This window comes from Tiliqua scincoides, chromosome 1, assembly GCF_035046505.1.
Source record: "Tiliqua scincoides isolate rTilSci1 chromosome 1, rTilSci1.hap2, whole genome shotgun sequence".
Lineage (NCBI taxonomy): Eukaryota > Metazoa > Chordata > Lepidosauria > Squamata > Scincidae > Tiliqua > Tiliqua scincoides.
Window position 1 is genome coordinate 48952575 of NC_089821.1, and position 27848 is coordinate 48980422.

The window sequence follows — 27848 nt, forward strand, 5'->3', positions numbered from 1 at the left end:
ATCTGTAAATGTCTTGAGACAGAGTGCTGGAGATTTAATACAGTCTTACAGCTCAATCCTATGCATGTCTACTCAGAAGTAAGTCCCATTAGTGTCAGTGGGGCTTACTCCCAAGAAAGTGTAGACAGGATTGGGCTGTGAGGCTGCAATCTTGTACACACTTATCTGGGAGTAAGCTTCATTGGCTAATGGGATTTATTTTTGAGTACACTTGCAAGGGCCATCAACATTATTCTGCATGAGCTGAGAGTCAGGCCCTTTATTCTCCATTTGACTCCCAGTGTAAACAGCAGCAAAAACTTTGACTGAATTATCCCCTTACATTTCTTCTCAACTCACTTCTGTTTGCATATAGTGGGGGGGGCATATCCAGAGATCCCGTATTCGTGGTTTCACTTATTCATGGATTATGTCACGAACCCATGTGTGCTCCCTTTGGAGGAGAGGGGAGCTCTGCCTTTGGAGGATTCTCTGAGCCCAGGAGAGGCTGTGCGCATCTGCACACGCTCAAAATGACTCATACAGCAAAAAAACCCTGCAACTTCCAGTTTTTTAATAAAAACGAAAGTGACGTTTTTAATACCTTGTAAGGCATTAGGAGACCAGGAGACACCACTGAGGGCTATTCTGGGCCCCCTAATGCCTTATAACAGTGGTTTCCAACTTTTTTCACTTGCGTACCCCTTGGCAGCCCATTTCCATAAATTGTACACCTCTAGTTAGCAAAATGTTTGTAATTAATAATTGGCGCAATCCTACCCTGCGCTGGAACAGGCAAGCCAAGAGGCTTGCGCTGTATCCAGCACAGGATAGGGGCCCAAAGCGGCTCAGCCAGAGGCAAGGGGAAACATTTCCCCTTACCTCCGGGTAAGGTACCCTTGCCCCTATGAGTCTCTTAGGACTTGTACCAGCTCCTGAGGTGGCGCAAGTTCTAGGATGCCCAGGGCGGCTTACAGTTGTAATAAAAACAATAAATATGATAAAACAGCAAAGTGCAAGAAATACACTAAAAAGTAAAAATAGCAGCAGTGTAATAAGAGCTGAGATCAAAAGGCACAGTAGAAAAACATATCAGTGGCATAATAAACAGATAAAACAACAATCTAAGTAGCAATATAAAAATAGCACAGCACAATAAATGCAGCATCCAAGTAGCATTAAGCTAAAACAGTACAGATCAGTTGTCAAGAAAAAAGGCAGCATAACCCAACCCCATCCATCAAACTACTTCAGAAGACCAACCGAAAGAAGAAGGTTTTCAAGGCCCCCTGAAAAGGCCTCCATAGGAGGTGCTGATTTCAAATCAAAAGAGAGGGGATTCCATAATTGGGTGCCAGTGGTGTCACTAGGGTTTGCGTCACCCAGTGCGGGAAGCCAGCGCATCACCCCCCTGCAGTGGGCAGGGCAACACTCTAGGTGGTGGGCGTGGTGATCTACCATCGCCCTGCCCCAACTGGTTTTTTTGGCTGTACCTTTTGATAGAATAAAGATATTTCAGCGTAGTTTGTTTCATCGCATTCTGCATGAAATTACACATTGATTCTATATAACATGATGGTATTATTCCTCCAGGCTCTGGTTTTAGTGATTTTGGTCACTAGTGGTGTCACCTCCCCCCAGGGTGTCAACTTACTAACACTTTATTGGAGCAGTTCTCAAACTTTTAGCACTGGGACCCACTTCTTAGAATGACAATCTGTCCAGGACCCATCATAAAGCAAATTAAAATAAATAATTATAAATAAATTAAAGTAAAATCAATAAATAAGGAAAAGCCAGCCCTGTTCCACCAAGTGAATTTTCTCTGTAGCCTGCCTGCAATAACACCCCCCCCCCCAAAGAATCAGTAAGATTTTCACCCCTACCCAGTACCCAGTTCAATTTAAGTTCTTATATTTCAAGCATATCACTATCAGGACCCACCTGGCTTTGCAAGTCTGAAAGCCCAATCCTATGCCTGTCTACTCAAGTCCCATTATAGTCAGTGGGGCTTACTCCCAGGAAAGTGTGGATAGGACTGCAGCCTAAAACAGAAAAAAAATTCACCTTACCCGTCAAGCCTCTTTCATTCTTTTTATGGGGGGCTGCCTTCTGAAGCATTTGTTGAGCTCCAGTTGCATCAAATCAGGACCATTCTGGTGACCTCACATTTCCCTTTGCCTGACCTGCCCAGGAGCCAAGGCACGTTTACTTACTCGTGAGGAAACGTGACAATGTGGCTTAGTTTTGCTTTCCATAGGGCTCAATACATTTGCCAGCTGGGAAGGAGAGAGGGACCTCCTTCTTGGGTGTTTTCTGGGGACTACATTCATTGGATCAGGACCATTCTGGTGTTGTTGGATTCCTCTCAGCCTGCCCTTTCAGATGAACTAAGGCATGTTCACCTACTCATGAGTAAACGCGCGATACCCCTTGGTTTCTTTTTCCATTGGGCTCCATGCATTTTTTGTTTTCTGGTTTTTTGCAAATAACTTTTGATAGAAAGGAGATATTTCGTTCCTGTTTTTTGCATTGCATTCTGCTCAAAATTCTGTATCCAGCGGTATATAACATGATGGTATTACTCCTAGCCACCATGATTTTAGCGCGTCACCCTCCCAGTGCACGTCACCCGGTGCAGCCCGTACCCCCCTAGCGACGCCATTGTTGGGTGCTACCAGATAAAAGGCCCTTTCTCTAGCTATGCCCCCTAACCTCAGTTAAGGGTGTCACACATAGAAGAGCTCTCTCAAATGATCTCAGGGAGCAGGCTGGAATGTATGAAAGAGGGCAGTTCTCAGATACTCTGGTCCAGAGCCTAAAGAGCTTTTAAAGTCAGAACCAGCACCTTCAGTTGTGCTTGGAAACAAATTGGCAGCTAGTGTAGCCTTTGGAGCAGTGGTCCGATAAATTCAAACCACTGAACCCCAAGTGTACCACTGCCAAGCCTGATGGCTGGCAGTGCCTGCTTGTTGAACAGGTCTCCCCATCTATTCCTCCGCTTCCCCCCCCCCCCGCTTGTGTCATCTGCAATGAGTTTGCTCTCTGGTTAACTTTAATAGCAGCTGTTAGACAGGGTAGTGACTGTTTATTGTTGTTGAAAAAGAGGAGGCCAACACTGTCAGATTGATCTGTGAGAAGGTCTGGAGAAGCCTAAAGGAGGTGCCTTTGTCTGAGCAATAAATCTGGATTATTCCTAGAATCTCTGGGTGTCTTTCATTGGGCTTGACTTTTGGTGCATTTGCCAAAAAAAAGTTGGCTTTTGGGAATAAATTTGGGAGCAAATATGCACTAAAATTTACTGAAAGAGTTTGAGATTTGCATAATACTGAATTGTAACTAAGTGGAAATGTAAAACTGTTTGTACATCCCCTTCTATGGGAGTGAGCCCCATTGCATTCAGTGGGATTTTCTTTTGAGTAGATGTACATAGGAGCAGGCTGTTACTGAAATAGCAGAACAGGGACTTGCCCAAGCTACGGGCATTACCCAAAGTATTCACTGACACTGCTGTGTACAAAAATGTTGTAGAGCATCACTAGCTAGTGCTGATTTTTCTTCTTCTTTTTAACTACAAGATCCATCTAAAATGTTAACATAAGTATTAACTGTCAGTTTGACAAAGTCTCTTGAAGGTGAAAAGCAGCTGATAGATTATTTATTAATACAGGTTCCATAACCATATGTAATTTGCATGATGTGAGGAGGATGAAATAAGATTTTGTAGGCTTCATGGTTTGCAGCATTCTTACCTAATAAGTAATATATGTCGGCAATTGACCTTTATGGTGAGTTTTTGCTCCTTTTTTTTTTAAAACAAAAAGCTTATCTAGGTTATGGAGGCATTGGAAAGACAAGGTGGAGCAATGACAGACAACCCAGGGTTAGTAAGACTAGATATTTTAAAGAGTACCAGAAAATTATCTTTGTTCCAAATGCAAATGAAAGGTTTAAACGGCTGACTGGTTAACACAGAAAATATTTTGAGCTGAAAAGTTTTGTGTATAATGATGCCTTCATTTTGGACTGACTGCAAAGTACCATGATCTAATAATGGCTTCGTCATTACCAACTTATGACTTTTCAATCATAGATATACTGTATAATGTAAACAGAGACACCACACACTGGTTTATGTATAAACTGCCCGAAGTGTTACAAGAGATACTTGAGGAAACCAAATGAGACAAGAATGGACAAATCTGTTGAAACAGTAATCCTAGCAACTACCCAGGGCCTTCAGTAAACATGAGCATAGCAAAGCACTTTGCTTTGTGCACTTCTGCGGTTTCCATTTAACTGTGGGACATTTTAACAAACTGCTTGTAAATTCTTGTCTAACTGGAATGTGTAGATAACGAAGTTACTACATTGCAGTATTAGTATTTCTGTTTGTTGTATGCTGCCAGTTTGCCAAAAAAAAGAGTATTCTCTTATGGTATGACATTGCATGGAGATAGGACTACCAATAATCTGGTGGTGAACCTCTGCACCGCAAACAATAATCTAAAATCAGAGCACAAGGACAGAGCACAAGGTGTGGTGTAACCACCAGAGTATGTCACCGACGAGGGGGCGCCCAATCCACTGCAACTCCCTTCATGGTGATGTAGCAGTACCAGCATGGCATCTGCTGTATCCTGTGGTACAATTTTGGCATTTTTAAATTTTATTTTAAAAAAAATTTTTTTCGTCATTTTTTTTTCGTCATTACCAACTTTTGGGGGTAATCCTCAACTTTTTTAACAACCTATTTTTAAAAAGGGAAAGAGGGGGGACCCGGAAAACTATAGGCCGGTCAGCCTAACATCCATACCGGGTAAGATGGTGGAATGCCTCATCAAAGATAGGATCTCAAAACACATAGACGCAGGCCTTGCTGAGGGAGAGTCAGCATGGCTTCTGTAAGGGTAAGTCTTGCCTCACGAACCTTATAGAATTCTTTGAAAAGGTCAACAGGCATGTGGATGTGGGAGAACCCGTGAACATTATATATCTGGACTTTCAGAAGGCGTTCAACACGTTCCCTCACCAAAGGCTACTGAAAAAACTCCACAGTCAGGGAATTAGAGGAAAGGTCCTCTCATGGATTGAGAACTGGTTGGAGGCCAGGAAGCAGAGAGTGGGTGTCAATGGGCAGTTTTCACAATGAGAGGTGAAAAGCGGTGAAAGAGAGGTGAAGAGAGGTGAAAAGCGGTGTGCCCCAAGGATCTGTCCTGGGACCGGTGCTTTTCAACCTCTTCATAAATGACCTGGAGACAGGGTTGAGCAGTGAAGTGGCTAAGTTTGCAGACGACACCAAACTTTTCCGAGTGTTGAAGACCAGAAGTGATTGTGAGGAGCTACAGAAGGATCTGTCCAGACTGGCAGAATGGGCAGCAAAATGGCAGATGCGCTTCAGTGTCAGTAAGTGTAAAGTCATGCACATTGGGGCAAAAAAATCAAAATTTAGATATAGGCTGATAGGTTCTGAGCTGTCTGTGACAGATCAGGAGAGAGATCTTGGGGTGGTGGTGGACAGGTCGATGAAAGTGTCGACCCAATGTGCGGCGGCAGTGAAGAAGGCCAATTCTATGCTTGGGATCATTAGGAAGGGTATTGAGAACAAAACGGCTAGTATTATAATGCCGTTGAACAAATCGAGGGTAAGGCCACACCTGGAGTATTGTGTTCAGTTCTGGTCGCCGCATCTCAAGAAAGACATAGAGGAAATGGAAAAGGTGCAAAAGAGAGCGACTAAGATGATTACGGGGCTGGGTCACCTTCCTTATGAGGAAAGGCTACGGCGTTTGGGCCTCTTCAGCCTAGAAAAGAGACGCCTGAGTGGGGACATGATTGAGACATACAAAATTATGCAGGGGATGGACAGAGTGGATAGGGAGATGCTCTTTACACTCTCACATAATACCAGAACCAGGGGACATTCACTAAAATTGAGTGTTGGGCGGGTTAGGACAGACAAAAGAAAATAATTCTTTACTCAGTGTGTGGTCGGTCTGTGGAACTCCTTGCCACTGGATGTGGTGCTGGCGTCTAGCCTAGACGCCTTTAAAAGGGGATTGGACAAGTTTCTGGAGGAAAAATCCATTACGGGGTACAAGCCATGATGTGTATGCGCAACCTCCTGATTTTAGAAATGGGTTATGTCAGAATGCCAGATGCAAGGGAGGGCACCAGGATGAGGTCTCTTGTTATCTGGTGTGCTCCCTGGGGTATTTGGTGGACTGCTGTGAGACACAGGAAGCTGGACTAGATGGGCCTATGGCCTGATCCAGTGGGGCTGTTCTTATGTTCTTATGGCATGTTGAGGTGTCTTTGGGGGATGGGAACGATATCCCTGGTGTAAGTTCACATTCAGTAAAGGTAAATCGGGCCTAGGAAGGTGGTTAGGCATTTAGGCTGCTGCTGCTGAACCCACCCCCTGGTCCCACCCTATCTCCTCCCTGTTCTGCCCACCCCACCCCATTCCACTTCCTTCCTGCTTCCTTCCAACACCCTGCCCCACCCCATCTCCTCCCCATTCCACCCACCCAGTTCATTTCCCTCCCTGCTTCCCTCTGATACCCTACACAGCCTTACCTGCACATATGGGCATTCTCAGTTCGTTGCATGGATCTGGCCACTTCCAGTGGTGGCCAGAATATGCGCTCCATTTGTGTTGTTTTTGACAGCTGCGAAGTGTATTATGCCAGTGGAACACGTGTTCTGCTGGCATAACACCCCCTTAGGATTGGGCCATGAGGCAGCTTGGACTAATACTGGAGTGATACATCATTCTTCATTTTTCCTAGTATCCTCCCTGTTTTGGGTTCTCTGCTGGTGGAGTTGCACCAGAATTTGAGTGACATCTGGGTTAGATCACCAAGGCATTTTTCCAGTGTTGAGCTGGTGTCCACAGCCCGTGCATTGGATGGTGGACATCAACATTGGATGGTGGACAGAACAATGTGGCTAAAAGCTAAAGCTAATATATAGGTACAGTAAATTGAAGATAGCTACATAGAAAAAAATCTCATTTCAAATCATTTTAAAATGAAAGGCCTATATGACTCTGCAGTGTAACCCACAAGAGTGTGTTCTCCATGAACAGGTAGTATTATATATATATATATGTGTGTGTGTGTGTGTGTGTGTGTAGAACAAGTATATATATATATATATAAGGTTAATTGAATGTAAGCAAGCATGGTGTGCAGGTGCCACCTTGTGGAAAAAATAACTAACTGCCATACTAGGCAGCTATTTTAATAATCACAACCACAAGAAGCTGTTATATCTGAGTATTAAATAGACACCCACAAAATGAAAGTCCATTTTTGGTATCTTTAAAGTAAGTGTTTCATATTTTAAAAATGTGGCACTTATGCAATATATACAGTATTGGTTTTCAAGGTTTAAGTATAGTCAAACTAGTCAAGGGTGGTATATGCCCAGCACTGAATCCTTCTTATATCTAGACTTCTCTTTGTTTAAGCTCTCAAGTGAATCTGAAGAAAAAAGAATTCTTATCCATACATTGTAGCATTTTCTTTTCTTGCATTAGCAACATTGTGTTAAACTATGTGATAAATCACTCCAGGTTTTGAGCGAAGCTTCACTAAAGGTATTGTCTTATCACAGAGCAAACTTGTAAATGTTAAACAATTTAGTTGAAGTTCAGAGGATAGAAAAGGTCAGCAGTCTGTCTTTTGCAGTATTTTATTCCAGATAAAACTACACAGATAATAGCTTTGATTTATTTCCCTTTGAGGAGAGAATAACATATCAAAGTGTAAATAATTTTTTCACACTGGCTATCTACATGATTTACATACTCTTTTACTTATTCCCCTAGGGAAATAGTCACCTTGTTGCCTGACACAGATACAGAAAATGGAAAGTGTAAACTAGGCTACTTTTGCCTGAAAAAGGCAATTTCTTTCTCATAAATTTTAGCTTTAGTTGTCTTTCATTGTCTTTTAGTCTTTCATTTAATTTCATTTTTTTTTATGGTATGATGTTATTTCTCCTTCCCCCAGATCTATGCATTTCTATATATGGGTAGTGTATCCTATAACAACTCTGTCCATTGGCATGCAGCTAATGAAACAAGCTTCTGCATATAAGTGCTCTCACTGCAATAAACCAGTTAATATTTAAAGTTTCACAGACATTTTAGTCTGCTTTCCAGGTGTATTCATGCAGATCACGTGAACTTTGTGCAGAAAATCATGCTGCAACTTGCTAACAAATTGAAAACTGATTTAAACTAACAGTCTTTCTTGGATTGGAGGGGGAGAGGGGACCAAAAATAATTTGACATGTTCTTTGAAATTAAGTCTGTGATTTAATGAATTGTGTGTTAAAACAGATGATACGGGGGAAATGGGATCACAAATCCCTGGCTGCTCTGAACTCAGGCAGAGACACAGTAATCTGGTCAAGTTGGGGATGAGGGTAGAGGAGGCAGGCACCTTAAGTGGTCCAGTGTATTAGGAGTTTGGATGGTGTGGATGAGTTTGTGAAGCTGCACTGAGCAAGTAGAGCTGAGTAGGTAGGGAAGAGATGGACAGGGGGTGTAAAAGCTGAGCATAAAAACACTTGAGATTTATGGAAAAGATTCATTACGCTTAGAAGAATTGTTACGCATTCATTCATTACGCAGAGAAGGAGAACTTCAATCAATTTAATATAAATAGATACATTTGATAATGTACACAGAACCCTATAGGTTCCCCACATTTAAAAGTTATAACCAGAGGTGCAGCAATGTGTATACAGCTTCTTCTTGTTCTCAGGATTGGTACTTATTTGTTTACTTTACAGTCCAAACTTATCTGGGGTCTGCGGTGGCAGATCTTGTGGGCCAGGCAGGGGCTGTTCGGGGATGGGAGAGGGAGGATATTGAACTACCACTGGAAGCTCCTCAGATTTATGTTAGTTGAATAGTTGACATAGTCCAAGGAGATCCATTGGAGACCAGGAGACCTATAGGGAGATAAGTAACAAAGATGTTTACTTATCTCTCCTGGGCTGTCTGGTTACCTCCATAGCATGCAATGCACACTCCTTCAGCAGTGCTGTGGACTGGACTGGTGAGTGATAGGATTGGTTCCTAAGTCACATTTTATAAATGATGCCTCAGGTTTCACTCAAGACTCCTGATGACTGAGGTGGCATGACAGATACTACCCTCCTTACCCAATTATTTGCCAGCCTCTGATCTTCTGTATACTGACCCATGGTCTGACTTTTTCAATGAAGGTAACTCTGTCCTTGAATGGCTGGACAAACTGGACATTGATATTTGATCTAGTTTAATTTTTATATAAGTCCATGTATTATATGTCATATGCTAAATAAATAAAAACCCTCCTCCTTCTGCATTTCCTCTTCCTCTCTGACCCCCCTTCCTTTTCAATCCAGGGAGTGGAAGGAAAAGGAGAACTAGTAGAGGCAAGTAGGTGGAAGGAGATAAGCCCTCCCCATTGCCTGAGGTGACTGCTTCATTTGGCCCTATGGATGGGCCATCCCCATGATACCTTATTTCTTTGATCTTTGTGCATATGAAAACATTTATCCTGAAGTAAAACTTGCATGTAGTACAGGGGTGACCAAACTGCAGCTTGCGAGCCACATGCTGTATTTTAACATGTAATACATGGATCACAGAAATATGTTGGCTGAGCTCTTTTTTGCATCCCAAACAATATAAAAAGTAAGAATTTTTCAAGCTTTATAATTATTCATTGGGTATAAACTGAGAGTCCAGTGGATTGAAACACACATTTAATATTCATGGTGAGTAAATATATATAAGAATTGAAATGCTACTTAAATATTGTGGCTTTCAAACATCTCTCTTGTGACTGAAACATCTGAAGTTTATCATATGAGGCTCTTACATTAAGCAAGTTTGGCACCCCCTGATATAATATTCAGGTGGAGCCTATTTATACGCGTGAGTTCCGTGACTCACAAAAAAGAAAAGAAAAAACGCATTGTACTAATTCCATAGAGTTACGCAAATACGCTGCAGCCCCACTTGGGGCTGGAAGGAAACTAAGGCAGCTGTTATCAATCTCCTCCCCTCCCCTGCTTCCCCCTCCTCCACTCTGTACTCAGCCCTCTCCGTTGCCAGCTGTCCCCGCTTCTTTCGCAGGTGGGATGCTGAGCTTTTAAGAGTCCAGTCCTATGTGTTTCTACTCAGAAGTAAGCCCCATTGTAGTCAATGGGGCTTACTCCCAGGAAAGTGTGGAGAGGATTGTAGTCTAAATCTCATGCTTTGCTTGCTGGGAAGACTTGCTTGCTGGGCTCTTTTGCTTCTGTAGGCTGGAGTAGGAGAGCCTGTACTATCTTAGTGGGGGCAGGGAATTCAGCAAACACTCCCTGGGTTTTTTAAAGCAATCCCCTCTGTTGCTACTGCCCCTGCCCCTGTGTGTGTGTGTGTGTGTGTGTGTGAGTGACTGAGTGAGTGAGTGAGTGAAAGAACAATCCTCCTTGCTGCATGTGCTCTGGCTACAGAGGTTTTCCGCCCCCCCTCCCCTCTTCAGCCTCTTTGCTGGCTCAGGGGCTCCAAGAGTGTTACTGTTCCTTCACAAGAGGAACCTCTTCCATGGCTCCAGGGCTGTTCCCTGCCTGTGTGAGGCGGAGCCTTTTTGCAGCATTTTGGGCTGCCTGGAAATGGAGCGAGGCAAAGTTGTGTGTGACTTTCGGTTCTCCCACCCTATTTGCTTTGAGACAAATCCGTGGAAAAATAGGCTGCACCTGTAAAGTGTTGTCACCATTTACTTTTAACTTTCAACAGCCCATGCTATGTGATGAGGAAGTCTACATAGACTCCAATGCTGCATTCTTAGTGGAAAAATTTTGCAAGCCCCTCTTGCTCTGTGAACAGATTATTCAAATCAGTGGTGGTGCCAGATTGCTTGGAGCTCTAGGGCAAAAACCTGCATTCAGCCCCTCCCATGTCATCCCCGGAAAAGGAATTGAGTACTAACTGCTGCCATACTGAGCATTTAGGGAGCAGTCTGACCAGAGGGGCTCTCAGCTCAGTATGAGCCCGTAGCTGGGACTCAACCTAACTGACCTCTGACACCACTCCTGATTGCAGTGGTGGGTGGGGGTGTTTATTGTGTCTATTGTGTCTAGAAATAACAATTGCTACCTCTCCTGCTCAGACTACAGGTATAACCTAATCCACGGATTTTTCACCAGGTTTTGTCTCAATGTGATGAAAAAGGCCCTTTAAATTAAAGGAAAAAAAGTAGTTGAACAATAACCTCATTAATGCTGGAGGGGACAGCCGGCAGACAGTCCATCAATCATTCTCTCTTCAGGTACTTAGAATAGCTTCACTCCGAGGCAAGCAACCCCTTCAGGCATGTGGATGTGGGAGTACCTGTGGATATTATATGTCTAGATTTTCAGAAGGTACTTGACACAGTCCCTCACCAAAGGCTGCTGAGGAAACCCCACAGTCAGGGAATTAGAGGGCAGGTCCTCTCATGAATTAGGAACTGGCTGAGGACCAGGAAGCAGAGAGTGGGTGTCAATAGTCAGTTTTCACAATGGAGAGAGGTGGAAAGTGGAGTGCCCCAAGGATCTGTCCTGGGACCTGTGCTTTTCAATCTGTTCATAAATGACCTGGGGACAGGGTTCAGCAGCAAGGTGGCCAAGTTTGCGAATGACACCCAACGTTTTTGAGAAGTGAAGTCAAGAAGAGATTGTGAGGAGCTCCAGAAAGGTCTCTCCAAACTGGGAAAATGGGCATCAAAATTGCAGATGTATTTCAATGTAAGTGTAAAGTCATGCACATTGGGGCAAAAATCAAAACTTCACATATAAGTTTGCAGCCTAAAATGATTACTGGGCTCATGCACCTCCCTTATGAGGAAAGGCTTCAGTGTTTGGGGCTCTTCATTCCAGAAAAAAGGCGCCTGACGGAGGACATGATTGAGACTTACAAAACTATTTAGGGGATGGATAGAGTGGATAGAGAGATGCTCTTTTCCCTCTCACATAATACCAGAAGTAGGGGAAATCTGCTAAAATTGAGTGTTGGGAGAGTTAGGACAGACAAAAGAAAATATTTCTTTACTCAGCATTTAGTTAATCTGTGGAAGTCCTTACCATAGAACTTAGTGATGGTATCTGGCCTAGATACCTTTAAAAGGGGATTGGACAAATTTCTGGAGGAAAAGTCCATCATGGGTCACAAGCCATGTGTATGTGCAAACTCCTGATTTTAAAAGTGGGGTACTTCAGAATGCTATATGCAAGTGATGACACCAGGATGCTGGTCTCCTGTTGTCTTGTGTACTCCCTGAGACATCTGGTGGGCTGCTGTGAGATACAGGAAGTTGGACTAGATGGGTCTATGGCCTGATCCAGCGAGGCTGTTCTTATGTTCTTCCTTCTCCCTGAGCATGTGAAAGAATACAAGTGATTATCACCTTCTCTTTGCTCTCTTTTCCCGTGCTACACTCTGGGTGAACGGAGGGGTCACTGCCTTGGAGTGAAACTTTTCTAAGAGTCTGGAGAGAGGTCAGTTGTCTGCCTGATGCTTCTGTCCTGCATTACAAGGATCAGCAAGGCTGTTTTTAAATCACTAGGGAAAGGGACATTATTTTTTAAAGGGATTTTCTTTAACTTGATTTTTGGCATCCACATGGGTTCTGGGAACAGAACCCTCCTGGATACCGAGACTCAACCTGAATATCACATTAAAATCTCATATTTTATTAAGGCTTCTAGCATTGCAGGACCTTAATTTTTTTTTAGATATTTTATATTTCAGTTTAAAGTCCTGTTTTAAAATGATTTGGGGCCCAATCCAATCCAATTTTCCGGTGCTGGTGCAGCCATGCCAGTGGGGAGTGCACTGCATCCTGCGGTGGGTGAGCAGTCACAGAGGTCGCCTCAGGGTATGGGAACATATGATCTCTTACCTTGGGGCTGTATTGCAGCTGCATCGGTATTAGAAAGTTGGATAGGATTGGGCCCTAGGTCTTTTGGAGAACCTTGTAGTAGCTTAGTTTTAAGCTGTGACATGTCTGAAGCCTTAACTTTGGTTCGTATATTGACGGTTCAAAGCTGTGAATATGCTGGGGTTGGTGAGAAATGTCTGAGAAACACATACAGTGTTTGTTTTGATAGTGAGCAGATTTTTCTTGCATTGATGCCTCCCTGTGCACTGAAGTGCTTTATACCTATGCCTTGTGTCTTAGAAACAGCAGGTTCAAGATATGTGAAGTTGGGGATTTGCATCGTATGCTAGGTACCAGATGAAATGAAAATTTACCTGGACAATAGCTCTGTGTTATCTTACCTCAGCAGATAAAGCAAACACTATAAAACAGCATTTTATTACTAAGGCAAGATACAAAGGCCTGTTTTACCAATCCTGCACAGAGGGAGTAGATAAGCTTTTGTCCTTTCATTAGTGTATGTAATAACATCTTTGAGTTAATATCCAACATAATAAAAAGTGGACAAAAATTGGCAACAACTGATGGTGAGCAACTCTGCTAAATGATATGATTTTAATAATTTGTGACAATCTTTCATTTTCTCGTATAATTATTTTTGGAAGCTAAAATCACTAAGCAGTTTTACAGTCCCATGCCTTTGCACTTGTGTAAGTATACAAGATTTGAACAGGGAGTGTCATGAACATGTACACTCTATACAGTGTGCTGGAAATTTGTATGTACTACATGTAGTACATACACACAGTATGTATGTACATACATACACACAGTATGTAGTACATACTATTACATACACACAGTATATAGAAGTGTAGATAAATAATATACATGTACATAGACGGAGGCTGCAGTCCTATGCACATTAGCCAGAATATAAGTTTTATTAAATGGAACTTATGTCTGAGTAGACATGCCTAGACTAGCACTGTGAGACTGCTCTCATATGTAACATGAGCCATGTGCAAGTGCAGTGTTAAAGTTACAGTATGTTGAATTTACCCCTGGTACTGGATGAAACTTTGTGGTTGCCCTTCTGACAGGCTGCTGATAATATTTAGTGATTGGCTTTACAATGTACTGAGATGTTGTAGAAGAGTGCTGCTTGAATGACTGAAGAAGGCTTTTCAGTTCACTATAATTTTATTAAGTTTCTCAAAAATGTAATTACTCCAGTATCAAGCAGCCCAATCCTAACCAGCACCGATGCAGCGGGGTCAGTTTGGCCATGCTGCATCTTATGCTGGAAGTGAACAGGCAGGAAGTCTTTGCAAGGTGAGGGGACATTTGTATCCCCTTCCCCCGGAGAAAACCCCAGCCTGCACAACAGGTCTATTCAGATCTGTGCCTGCTAAATAGCGAGTGCAAGTAAGTGTTGTGCTGTGCCAGAATTTCAGGCCTGGAGAAGGGGATAGGATAGAATAGCGGCTGCCACCGATATCACCCTCTTCCGGAACCTAATCTGCCCACCCCTATCCCTCCCCATCTTTCCCGTCACTTTTCCAGTGTGTCTTCTTTGACTATGCCACCTCTTTTACTGATGTAAGTCCTAGGAGACAGCTTGGGGCAGGTCTGGGTCAGGGATAGGATCAGTTGCTGCCAAGATCCTCTCTCTCCTGCTGCTTGCGCTCTTGACCAGGCCTGCTCGCCACCCTGATCTGCCCATGATCGTTCCCCAGTTCTCCACTGTTGCTGACTAACTAGCAATGAGCCGGGAAAGAGGATCTGGATGTTAACTTGGTGTATGACGAGAATATCGAGTTAGTCATATCAAGCAAACAATTTTTCTTAATATTGATCATGGTTTTTCCCCGCTATATCTGTTCCTTCTAGTGTGTGACAAAGAAAGGGTGCAATCCTAACCAACTCCCCAGCACTGACCTAGCTGCAGTGCAGCCCCAAGGTAAGGTAAAAAACATGCCCTTACATTGAGGAGGCCCTCTTGACTGCCTTCCCACTACAGGATTCAGTGCACACCACATTGGCACAGCTACGTCAGTGCTGGAAAGTTGGTTATGATTGCACCCAAATATATGTTGGTGGGTTGTTGTTGTTGTTGTTATTACAGGTAACATTTCTTAATGAAGGGAATGCATTCACTGAACCCCATCATTAAGCTTGTCTGTTGTTGTGCAGACATAGTGCCACTCTCCTAACTCTTGTAAGTTTGCTGATGCCATAATACTTATTAAGAGCCTCAGAGGCCTCTTCTGGGTTGCGCTTAGCCGGCAACTCACTCTGTTGGCCTCCATGGGCCTCAGAATGACCTGCAGGAGCCTCCAGAAGACATGGTTTTTGAAAGCAAACTGGAAGTTGCCTTCCAAAAACGGGAAGTGTCTTCTGCAGGCTTCTGAGGGCCATTCTGAGGCCTGTGAAGGTCAACAGAGTGAGTAGCTGGACCCGTGCAACCCAGAAGAGGCCTGCAGGCCTCCTAATGAGGCATTATGGCTCTGGCAAATCAGCAGATTTACAATGGTAAGGATAACATCTGGAAGTGACCAATGACGGATTGCATATGGGACCAATATTAGGCAGAACGTTGCTGAGCGACACACTCCTGTATTTTAAAAAATTATATCCCACCCTTATCATGAGATTCAGGTCAGCTTACAATAATAAACTCATTAAAACAATATAAGCACACACTAAATAAGAACATAAGAACATAAGAACAGCCCCACTGGATCAGGCCATAGGCCCATCTAGTCCAGCTTCCTGTATCTCACAGCGGCCCACCAAATGCCCCAGGGAGCACACCAGATAACAAGAGACCTCATCCTGGTGCCCTCCCTTGCATCTGGCATTCTGACATAACCCATTTCTAAAATCAGGAGGTTGCACATACACATCATGGCTTGTACCCCATAATGGATTTTTCCTCCAGAAACCTGTCCAATCCCCTTTTAAAGGCGTCTAGGCTAGACGCCATCACCACATCCTGTGGCAAGGAGTTCCACAGACCGACCACACGCTGAGTAAAGAAATATTTTCTTTTGTCTGTCCTAACCCGCCCAACACTCAATTTTAGTGAATGTCCCCTGGTTCTGGTATTATGTGAGAGTGTAAAGAGCATCACCCTATCCACTCTGTCCATCCCCTGCAAAATTTTGTATGTCTCAATCATGTCCCCCCTCAGGCATCTCTTTTCTAGGCTGAAGAGGCCCAAACGCCGTAGCCTTTCCTCATAAGGAAGGTGACCCAGCCCTGTAATCATCTTAGTCGCTCTCTTTTGCACCTTTTCCATTTCCTCTATGTCTTTTTTGAGATGCGGCGACCAGAACTGAACACAATACTCCAGGTGTGGCCTTACCATAGATTTGTACAACGGCATTATAATACTAGCCGTTTTGTTCTAAATACCCTTCCTAATGATCCGAAGCATAGAATTGGCCTTCTTCACTGCCGCCGCACATTGGGTCGACACTTTCATCGACCTGTCCACCACCACCCCAAGATCTCTCTCCTGATCTGTCACAGACAGCTCAGAACCCATCAGCCTATATCTAAAGTTTTGATTTTTTGCCCCAATGTGCATGACTTTACGCTTACTGACATTGAAGCGCATCTGCCATTTTGCTGCCCATTCTGCCAGTCTGGACAGATCCTTCTGTAGCTCCTCACAATCACTTCTGGTCTTCAACACTCGGAAAAGTTTGGTGTCGTCTGCAAACTTAGCCACTTCACTGCTCACCCCTGTCTCCAGGTCATTTATGAAGAGGTTGAAAAGCACCGGTCCCAGGACAGATCCTTGGGGCACACCGCTTTTCACCTCTCTCCATTGTGAAAATTGCCCATTGACACCCACTCTCTGCTTCCTGGCATCCAACCAGTTAGAGGACCTTTCCTCTAATTCCCTGACTGTGGAGTTTTTTCAGTAGTCTTTGGTGAGGGACCGTGTTAATAGAGCAGCAATAAAATGGCAAACATAAAATGAATTGGCATAGGAGGTTCAAAAAACAGGTTACAATCCCTCATTGGCATAGAATTAATCACAGCAACTTGGGAAAAGCCTGCTAAAACCAAAGCACCTTCAACCTGGCTCCAAAGCACCATCCAGGAAGGCGCCAGCCAGCCACACCTTACAGGGTATACATTAAGCACATATATTTGTTAAAAAGAGACAGAGTAGACAGGAGAAGTGATACCTTTTTGTGAGCCATGTTTGAGGTGCTTAGAGCATGTTCCCAAGAAATGGTCAGTGAAACTCTAAAGACTAGATGATGTTTGTAGGTCAAGATGGCCCAAGATAAGATACAGTATTTCCCTATCTGTCTTATTTTTTCTTTTTGGCTGATATCAGCATAACTTTCTGTTACTTTCTTAAAAGCAGGAACTTTAACTTTCAAATCCCAGCTCCAATTTGTGTATTGTGATCAGCCTTATGAAGCATTAGTTAACAACTTGACTAGTTAAATAATTACTTTTTACTTGTACAGACTTGGCCTTTGTTGTCCTTGGTGATGGGATGCTTTCATTTGTAATCAAGTGTTATGTTCTCCCCACTCTCCTTTGGTCTCTGCCTATGGCTTTTTTTCTCTTCCAGATGTGCCCTACTCATCTATAAAACCTTGACACTGAAAACCTGATGAGACTTGTACTACTCCGGCACTTGACTAATGTCATATCAGTTCCATATTTGCTTCTTGTGTTGCTTTCAGAGTTTATTATTCTGGAGTAGTAAATACTTATAGAAAACAAAATATTCATTCATTCTTTTTTAATATAGGAAATGGAAACATTTTGAAGTTATGTTGCCTGTGTGACCAGCATAATGTGAGTAAATCAGGTAAGAAGTTAAATGTTTAATACATTTTAGTAAAATGCTAGGCCTCTAGAAGTTTTTCTTGCCTTTGATACACAATAGAAATAAAAAGGTTTCCCTTAAAGAAAAATCATATCATTTTAAGTTAGATTTTGAAGCTAATGTTTACATAATGTTATTAGATTTTGAAGCCAATGTGTACCTAGTCCAGAAAATAAGCATGGCTTCCTCTTCCTTAGAAAGCCGTGTTCACAATTCCTGACAATCTTTTTTTCAAATTTTGCACTTTATGTCTTGTTTTCAAAAAAGAGAGATAATGAAGTGAATAAAAACACTTCAGAACTTCGCCTAGAAAATGAAAACCGTATAAACTGACAGTTTATCATGACTTGATTCTTAAATTGTATTGTAGAAAATCGCTAGAAAGTAATTACATAATTTAAATAAATCTTAGCTGTGTAATCCTCCCGTTTGTTTAACAATTTGTTAGCTTTTCTCTATAGATTGATCTTGTAACTACTTCATTCTGCTGTGATTACATGCACTGAAGTAGGTTAACTTAACTGAAAGCTTCTGAACTGCGGATACCTTATTAACTTCTACTGGTATTTGTTTGTAGTCATACTTTAAAATAAAAACACAACATAACACAATGTTATCGATATTGAAGATTATTAGATCTCTTGGTGTTCTCCATGAGGATATCCATGCAGATTTCCCTGGGTCAAAGTACATTTGCATATGGGCACAGTTCATGATCAGGCAGCAAGTTTAGCTCAAATTCTGGGAAGAGGCAGAGCTATATGGCAATTTTATATGTTCATGTACCATTCTATGCACACCAAAACTCAGAGACTTTGTGCATGGTAATATGTGTCCAAAGCTGCTCTTTATAGATCTGGGGATTTTAAGAGTTCCTTCCCTCTTGCATCTCTTTGCTGTTGGTACCAAGGTTCGTTGTGAGGAAGCTTGAATTAAAGTATTTGAAAAGACAAAAAGATCAGCCATCTGCTCTAAATGTGTCTTTATTTTCTGATTGGCAACTCAGAGTATAGCATTTCTGGTCCAGGATTGTCCAGGAACAATCTTGGCTGGGACTGATGCTTCAGAGGTGCAAGCTGCAGCATGTCAGTAAGGTGTTGCCTGCCCACCAGCAAGGTATCGGACTCTTGCTTCCACAGTAGCTCCAAACCTCTGCCTCTTATTCAGTCATACCACTGCTTTCCTGAACATCGCTGTACCTATAATCCTATTCAGTATAGATTCCATGGATTTCAACCTTATGCTGACATTGTTCATCAATAATATTTACAGCAGTGGTTCCCAAACTGGTGGGCTGTGACCCTCGAGCCTCGGAAGCACTGACTAATGCTCCTTTAAGGGGTAGGGAGGGGGGAAGGCAGCAATACAATCCCCAGGATTGTGCTGCTACTGGGGATGGGGAGGTGGTTTTCTACTTACCTGCAACCATGCTGCAGTCCTGGAGGGTGTGTGGGGGGGGGGTACAGGGAGCCCTCCGCATAGCTCCTCATGCCTGCAAAAGTGTAAAAGAAAAAAAAGTCCACTTCCTGTTTTGTTATAAAAAGTGGAAGTGCCCTTTTCTTCTTTTTTAAAAAAGACTTTTGCAGGCACAAAGAGCCTTGCAGAGGGCTCTCCACACCCCCTGGACCCCCCAGGACTGCAGTGCTTGCTGCAGGTAAGTAGAAAACCCCCTTCCTGTCCCTAGCAGCAATGCGATTCCCCCCTCACCCGCAACAACGTACAGTGCTCTCAACTCCCTTGTAGAAGTTTGGGAAGCAGTGATTTATAGGGACATTTGGCATTTAGTAAAGACCTTCTGTGAACTGACTGTATGAAATTTAATACATATTTCTCATTGAATTTATCCTATTTTGATCTAGCTACTGTATCTTTTGTTCCAATCAACCACTTGAAAAGGACCTGTGTAATTATGAGAGTATGAATTGGAAAAAAATGGGGCAGAGATTTGGCCTCTCTGAAACTTCTAACACAGCATGTTAAATCTTTTTCATCTCATGGCTCACTGACAAGGCACTAAAATTTTCAGTTTCTTTGACAGTTGACAAGGCACACTGCACTGCTTGTTGGGGGGGGGGGGGTAACATCCCTACTAATTATTGGTCCTACTTATAAATAACCCTTCCCCCAAATCCTATGGGCCATTGGGGAATGTGAACCCTCCACCAGCAGTATGGTGTGCCTTGTCAGTTGTGGAAAAAATTGATGGTGTTCCTTGACCATTTTAGTGCCTTATCAGCTTATTTTTTAGTGCCTTATCAGCTCAATCCTGAGCTGCCCAGGGCACCCAGCCTCAGTGGCACCGAGAATGGCTGCCGCCGAATCCTGTTCGCCCTGGGCAACCGTGGGTGGCACCTTCTTGGTGTCCCTTCTCCCGAACGTCCCCTTCTCCCGAGTAAGGTAAGCAGCCCCGCAATGGGGCTACTCACTTTACTGCCAACCTTTTAAAGTAAAGGCGTTCGTGTAGGGCCTGCACGGACGCCTTGGATCCGGTGGAGCAGAGCTCCACGGACCCGCCTCCTTCCCTCCCCCGGCACGCTTCCCAGCCGGTGCTGGTCTAGCACCTGTGGTAGCCCGGCGGTGAGGCTCGCAAACATGCCTTACAGCATGTTTGTGACAGTGTGCGGTGGCACGAAGCCGCGGTACAGAGCCCAGGATTGGGCTCTCAGTGTGCTGTGAAATGAAAAAGGTTGAAAATCGCTGGTTTATAGTATCCTGGGGTGGGGAGATCAGGTAGAGTGCATCCTGAGGTTAAAACCTCCCCCTTGCTGTGCTGTGTGGTGAGGTTTTGCGGAGAGGGAAAAGGACACATTTTCTTTTTCCTATCCATTATGCTGCAGTTTCGGGGAAGAGAATGCTTTGTGACTGGTAGACATCAATGGGTTAATCATGAATGGGCTAAGAATAAGAAGGGAACAATCAAAGGGCTGTTTCAGGTTCAAAGTCAGTCAGGTCAAGGGATCAGGAAGCAGGTGTTCAGAAAGGAGCAGGAAACAGGATCTGGGACAAACACGATCTCAAGGTCTAGGGAGCAACTAAGAACTGAGCTGTGAGCTTTGCAGTACTTAGGCAAGGAGCCTTCAGTCTGTAACGCTATCGCAGCAAGAGCCAGGCTGCAAATCATTCCCGCTCAGTGGGGAAGATGTATCTTTCCAACTTAGTTCTCTGCTGCTAGACTTTACTGCACTAACTCTTAAAAGCAGGCTTGTCTTCTTTTTATGGAGGCAGTGGTTTTCTGGGCTAGGTGGGGACTTCTCTGGAGCTGGTGATGTGACAGCTTAATATCAGGTAGAGAGGCAGGCGGCCTTGGGGGGGCATGGTAGCCCCACATAGAGTGCCTTTATGGTGTTTTTATGATGAAGTGTCTTTGTTTTAAAAATAAATTCCTTATCTGGGATGCTGCACAGATGGTGAGTTCTCCTGAAGGAAGTTTCTATAGGATCTAGTGCTGACATTGTTTCCTGTGTGTTATAGACAGTTATGGACTTGCAGCAGTAGGTTATAAAGGCAATAAATTTTGCATTTGTAGCTGGTTGTGAAATTCCCTTGTTCATATGTTCCTGTTTTGTCATCAGTCATTTTAGCAGATACAAAATTATTTATTCACATTATTTAAATCTTTCCTGTTTCAGAGGATTCAAGGTACTGACAAAAGTTTTGAATAACAAATACCTGCAGTAGAAATGCAATAAATAAACAGACCTTGGAAGGAGAGAGGAATGAAAGAAAAACTGGTTTTAAAATATGATTTTTACAAAAATTCACATTTAAAACAATTATCAAAACTCTAATGCTCATTAATATTGCATACTTTCAAATGATTCTGGGCAGTGTTGGGAGGGGGAGCCAAACTGGCAAGAAATCTGCCTTTTAGATTAGAAGATATAAAAAAGGAATTTTCTTGTTAAACTTCTTACAACAAAGGACATTTTTTTTAACTTTGAGGAAATGACATGGTGATGTCCTTTCAAATGAGGAAATGAATCCCCTTCCTGTGAAAATGAAATCCTCCACATTTCTCAGTTGCCTTTTAAGCTTTTCAACCTGTCAATGAAATTGTGTAATCTAATAATAGCATGCCTGAGGCTTATTGCCTTTTCTTGAGAAGTGGTATCATCAAATGATGTGCTCTATTGATTTTAATCACACTGAGCCAGATTCTTTAGACTTGGAGTAAGAACACTGGTTTCAGTGGAATTACTCCAGAATTTATATCATACAAAATCAGAATTTTGTTCTTTTAAAAAAATATGATCTACTATAAGATATTGGAAATTCACCAGGCAAAAGAAAATACATGGTTGAATTTTCTTTTCAAGGAAACTATTTATTCAAATAGACCAGTTGCTAAAATTGTCAGATATCTGCCTCTATTTTTACAATGAGTACTCAAGGTCATTGCTATGCTCAAATGAACACACTGCTTTATTTATTTATTTTCATAGCCATTCTGAAGTCCTATTTGTTTTTTTCAGTTTTTTCCCCATTGTGCTTTCATCCCCTTCCCCTGGGGAAAGCCCCAAGCCCTGCAATGGGGCTTCTCAAGTCTGTGCCGGCTATTTTGTTGGTGCAGACTTGAGAGACTCCATGTCGGACCTTCTGGCCCAGTGCGGAGTTCAAGATCCAGCAGAGAAGAGCGACTCTAGACACAACCTGTTAGACTTGTTCAGACATCTTTGTGCAGAAGGGTTGAGTGAGAGCACTCTGGCAAACTTGCCCTGCGTCAATGTAATCTCAAAGCATAGACAGTGTCTCCCTGATAGAGGGGGGAGCATGCTGACATCCTGCCCAGGGCAGCAGGAGTTCAGGAGCATATCAGTGCAAGGGTGAAGATTGCTGATGTGCGGTCACTTCCCTATCACATGGACAGCATCCATGTTTATAACATCTGAACCCAGCTTTTGTTTTCAATTAACTGTGCATTTCATGTTTAAGTTACAAAGCTTACTAATAGAAAGATTTTGTCATTAGTTAGCACTGGATTCTGGCTGTTTTCTTTAGAATTTCTAAAAGTGAATGCTGATGGTGATTTCCGTGAGGCACAAAGCGGGAGCATGTGAGCCTGAGGCTTGCACCTGCTTGAACTTATAACATGCCTTGTTTATTTTTTTTAATATTATATCTGAATGCAGCCAGTGTGGTAGGGAAGATCAAGCACATTCTTGATTTGTAGTTCATATTAATTGTCAATCTTGAACATATTCAGTAGTACCAACAGACTATGCATATTTCCTTAGAAGTATATCATATTGTCTTCTGTGTCTTCAGTCTTCAGTGGGGCTTAATCCCCAGTCAGGGTGCATAGGAATGCAGTCTAAGGATGGCTTTGCTGCCTGTCCTAGATGGCCTCAAATATCTTCTCAGAGCTGCTTTTCTTTTTTGTTGCTCCCACCTCTCAATTCTAGGCCTTTCTATTTTGGTTACTGAGAGCTTCTGTCCAAAAAGGATAGTAATTAATACTTGATCTTGCATTTGCTAGATTATTGCTTGGCTGTGTTGTTCATTAGTTTTTTTAGGAATGTCATAAAATGTCCCCTGGCTCTGTATGTATAAAAAAGACAATTTTTGATATGGTTGGCTAATACAACAAGCTCCTGAGAGATTATATGGGTTAATTATTCTTTGGTATCCATGTGGTCGATAAAACAAACTACCACTTTGTATGGTTTATCATTAAACTAGGTGATGTACCCTGAGTCAGGGATGGCTGACTCCTATAATCTCAGGAAACACTGCCAAACAGTGCTCAGGAAGCAGAATGTATATACAGATCATGCCTTGTTATTCACTGGGGTTCCATTCCAGAACCCCCAGTGGATTAAAAAAAATCTGTGGATATCAAATCAGTGGAAAAATAACTTTAAAGATTCACTTCTAGGTTTCTTGCTCCTCTATTATCGCCCCAGAATACATTGGTATAGAGTACCACATTCAGGGTCTAATCCTATACGGTGTGCGCCAGCTCACCAGTGCGAGCCAAGTGCTGGCCGGTGCTGGGATAGCGCCATTGGAGCACTGGAGCTCCATCACTCAACGGTTGCATGGACCACCAGGCAGCAGAAAGGTAAGTGGTGGTGTGGGGGAGGTGAGGAGCAGGCATTCTGGGGTGGGGGAGGGAGGGTGGGGAGAGGGCAGGGAGGAGGCGTGCTGGGGGAGGGAGCGGAGCAGGAGGAAGGTGGGACTGGTGGAACTTTGCTGCACTGGATCCTGAGCCTCCATGTCAGGCCACCTGCCTGACACGGAGGCTCTTAATTCTAAGCCGACCTTTGGATCTCTGTAGAATCGAGTAGCCCCTTTGTGGGGCTACCCATCTTACTTGGGAGAAGGGGAAGAAAGTCTCCCCTTCTCCTGCCACTGGATGCAGTAGTAGCCATTTTTGGTGCCACTGCTGCCCCGCGCACCAGGCAGCTCAGGATTGGGCTGGCTGCTACTACATGGGGTGAATAATGAGCTCTAATGGAATGAAATAATAATTATCTAACAGTGCAAAGGTAGGAAATTGGATTTTGGTGCTTTTTTTACCTTGTTACAAGGCATTTAAAGGTGGACCTCTGACTCAGTGGTGAGTCACATTTGCGACAGTGCACACCGGCAGTAAGTTGGCGCGTCGAGCCCAGGATTGGGCTCTGAGAGAGGTAATATTAATGTGTAAAATCTCTCAGTTTCTTACAAATGGAAACAATCTTGCATTTACTTACATGTGATACTATGGGCAAACATTTAAACTCCTGATTATAATTATAGGACTGCAAGTGATATATGAAATTGCTTTGGAACCAGATTTGACTCATAGACTGTCTGTTGCTTATTCCTGTTGTATACTGATAGTCAAAATTTAAAAATTCTTTTGTATAGTAACATAGCAAGCATAATTGCAAAAATGGTTGATAGATTTGTGCACCTAAGCAAAATGGGCCCTTGATACCTCAATCCAAGCTGCAAGGTAAGAGAACAAACATTCCCTTACCTTGAGGAGGCCTCTGTGGCTGCCTCTCCTTCCCAGAATGCAGCACATGCCATGTTGGCATGGTTGCATAGGTGCTGGAAAGTTACATGAATATTGTCAATTCCGTTGAAAAGCCCCCCCCCCCCCACATTTTGGCAAAGGTTATGAAAATGTTCATGAGGGATCAAAGAAGAATCTCAGTTTGTCTCAGCAACATAACCAAAGTTCCTGTTTTGCTGCGCTGTAGCAATGACACTGTACTGCAGCAAAACAGAGCATTGGATGCACATCAGAATGTGCATTGAAATGCATATTTAAATGCAGATATCCCCTGGTTCTGGTGTTATGTGAGAGTGTAAAGAGCGTCTCTCTATCCACTTTATCCTTCCCATGCATAATTTTGTATGTCTCAATCATGTCTGCCCTCAGGCGTCTCTTTTCTAGGCTGAAGGGGCCCAAACGCCGTAGCCTTTCCTCATAAGGAAGGTGCCCCAGCCCAGCAATCACCTTAGTTGCTCTCTTTTGCACCTTTTCCATTTCCATTATATCCTTTATGAGATGCAGTGACCAGAACTGGACACAATACTCCAGGTGTGGCCTTACCATCAATTTGTACAATGGCATTATAATATTAGCTGTTTTGTTCTCAATACCTTTTCTAATGATCCCAAGCATAGAATTGGCCTTCTTCACTGCCGCCGCACATTGGGTCGACACTTTCATCAACCTGTACACCACCTCCCCAAGATCTCTCTCCTGATCTGTCACAGACAGCTCAGAACCCATTAGCATATATGTGAAGTTTTGATTTTTTTGCCCCAATGTGCATGACTTTACATTTACTTACATTGAAACGCATCTGCCATTTTACTGCCCATTCTGCCAATTTGGAGAGATCCTTCTGGAGCTCCTCACAATCACTTCTGATCTTCACCACTCGGAAAAGTTTGGTGTCGTCCGCAAACTTTGCAACCTCACTGCTCACCCCTGTCTCCAGGTCATTTATGAAGAGGTTGAAGAGCACCGGTCCCAGGACAGATCCTTGGGGCACACCACTTTTCACCTCTCTCCATTGTGAAAATTGCCCATTGACACCCACTCTCTGCTTCCTGGCCTCCAACCAGTTCTCAATCCACGAGAGGACCTGTCCTCTAATTCCCTGACTGTGGAGTTTTTTCAGTAGCCTTTGGTGAGGGAACGTGTTGAACACCTTCTGAAAGTCCAGATATATAATGTCCAAGGGTTCTCCCACATCCACATGCTTGTTGACCTTTTCAAAGAATTCTAAAAGGTTTGTGAGGCAAGACTTACCCTTACAGAAGCCATGCTGATTCTCCTTCAGCAAGGCTTGTTCATCTATGTGTTTTGAGATTCTATCTTTGATGAGGCATTCCGCCATCTTACCCGGTATGGATGTTAGGCTGACCAGCCTATAGTTTCCCGGGTCCCCCCTCTTTCCCTTTTTAAAGATAGGCGTGACATTTGCTGTCCTCCAGTCCTCTGGCACTGTGGCCATTTTGAGGGACAAGTTGCATATTTTAGTCAAGAGATCTGCAACTTCATTCTTCAATTCCTTAATAACTCTTGGATGGATGCCATCAGGGCCCTGTGACTTATTGATCTTTAATTTATCCATGAGGTCTGAAACATCTTCTCTTTTAACCTCTATCTGACTTAATTGCTTGGTCAGGAGGGGCCGTTTGGGCTGTGGTATCTTCCCGAGGTCTTCTGCCGTGAAGACAGATGCAAAGAACTCGTTCAATTTCTCTGCCATCTCTAAGCCTCCTTTTATTTCCCCTTTCCCTCCCTCATCATCCAGAGGGCCAACCGCTTCTCTGGGGGGTTTCCTGCTTCTAACATATTTGAAGAAGCTTTTATTATTCCCCTTAATGCTGCTAGCCATGTGTTCCTCATAGTCTCTCTTGGCCTCCCGTATCACCTTCTTATATTTCTTTTGGCACAGTTGATGTTCCTTTTTATTCTCCTCATTAGGGCAAGACTTCCAGAGAGATTAGAGAGGGATGAGGGTTTAGAGAGGGATGCAATGGTATAGGCAGAAAATATTGACTTAAGCTAAATATTTTTCTACACAGAATCAAACAATTAGCAAGAATCCAAAGGCTATGTAGCCCAGCCTCCTGCCCCAAAACAAGACCATCCACTCACTAGATTCCAAGTTTGCAGTGTGTCAATCTGCAGAACCTACTCAAATATGCCTCTGCTTCCTTAACTTGATTTTTATTTTCTGAGGTTTGTCTTTTTCTTTTTCTTTTTAGATCTCCCATGAACAGTAGGAAGACTGAATCTAGTCTTTTGTTTTGAAGTTCAGGAATTTCTTTCTATCCAGTATTGTTCCCAGTCCCTTCCATGACAGTGTTACCAATTTCATTATGACCCTCACTTTATGAGGTAAGATGCATCGTGTCTGTACCTTGTATTATTTTTGCCACATGCAGTAGTGTTGTTCAGATATTGGATCATAAAACTATAGTGTTCATTAGAAGCTCATGCTAAAGAAAATATATTGTAGATAAACAAACATGACCAGTTTCATGAAAGAAAAAGAAAGCAAACGAACAGCTTCCTAGAAAACAGTCTTTTTTGGTGTGTGAATCCCATATAGGTTCATGGACATAGCTGGCAAGTACTTTGCGTCACCTTTGGCCTCTTCCTGCCTATGGTTTCACAGAAGCTGTTTCCTGATGGTTACCTCTTTGCCTAAGTCTGTTAAACACCCTTGGGAACACATCTTGGAAGTGTGTGGTCATAGTCCTTTGGACAATGCATCTTCTAACTTTCTCAATTCAATGATTTTTTTTCCTTTTATAAACCAAAAGGAACTATTAATTCCAAAAGAAATTATTGCATCAACAGCAATAATTCTCTTTGCCTGCCTATCCTCATGCTTTTCTTTAAACTTATGGAAGCAACATGTCTGGTCCATTTTTCTTTGCTCAGATTGTGACTTACACTGTTCCTCTTCTTCCATGCGTTTTACATGGTGCAGGTGAAGTGAACAGCATATTAGAAGGAGTGATGATGTTTGGTGCAAACCCACAACATTGTCCATGCTTTTGTATGGATTGCTTCTGGTGCTGCCACTTTTGTATTAAATGATAGTATCTGCTGCTTTCCATGCTGACAAGTCCTCAAG

At 43.0% G+C, this 27848-nt stretch overlaps 1 protein-coding gene across 6 annotated transcripts in view; it reads left to right on the top strand.

The window, feature by feature from the left end:
- Positions 1-27848, top strand: part of STK33 (serine/threonine kinase 33) — a 75031-nt gene that overhangs the window by 6623 nt on the left and 40560 nt on the right. For 3 of the 6 annotated variants that reach the window (XM_066631439.1, XM_066631454.1, XM_066631441.1), the window contains exons 2-3: positions 17674-17733; positions 26971-27103. The gene's annotated coding sequence lies outside the window, so the exon portion shown is untranslated. Of the gene's footprint in view, positions 1-17673; positions 17734-19351; positions 19406-26970; positions 27104-27848 lie in introns of those variants that run through there. The other 3 variants (XM_066631448.1, XM_066631456.1, XM_066631457.1) reach the window with 3 other exon arrangements.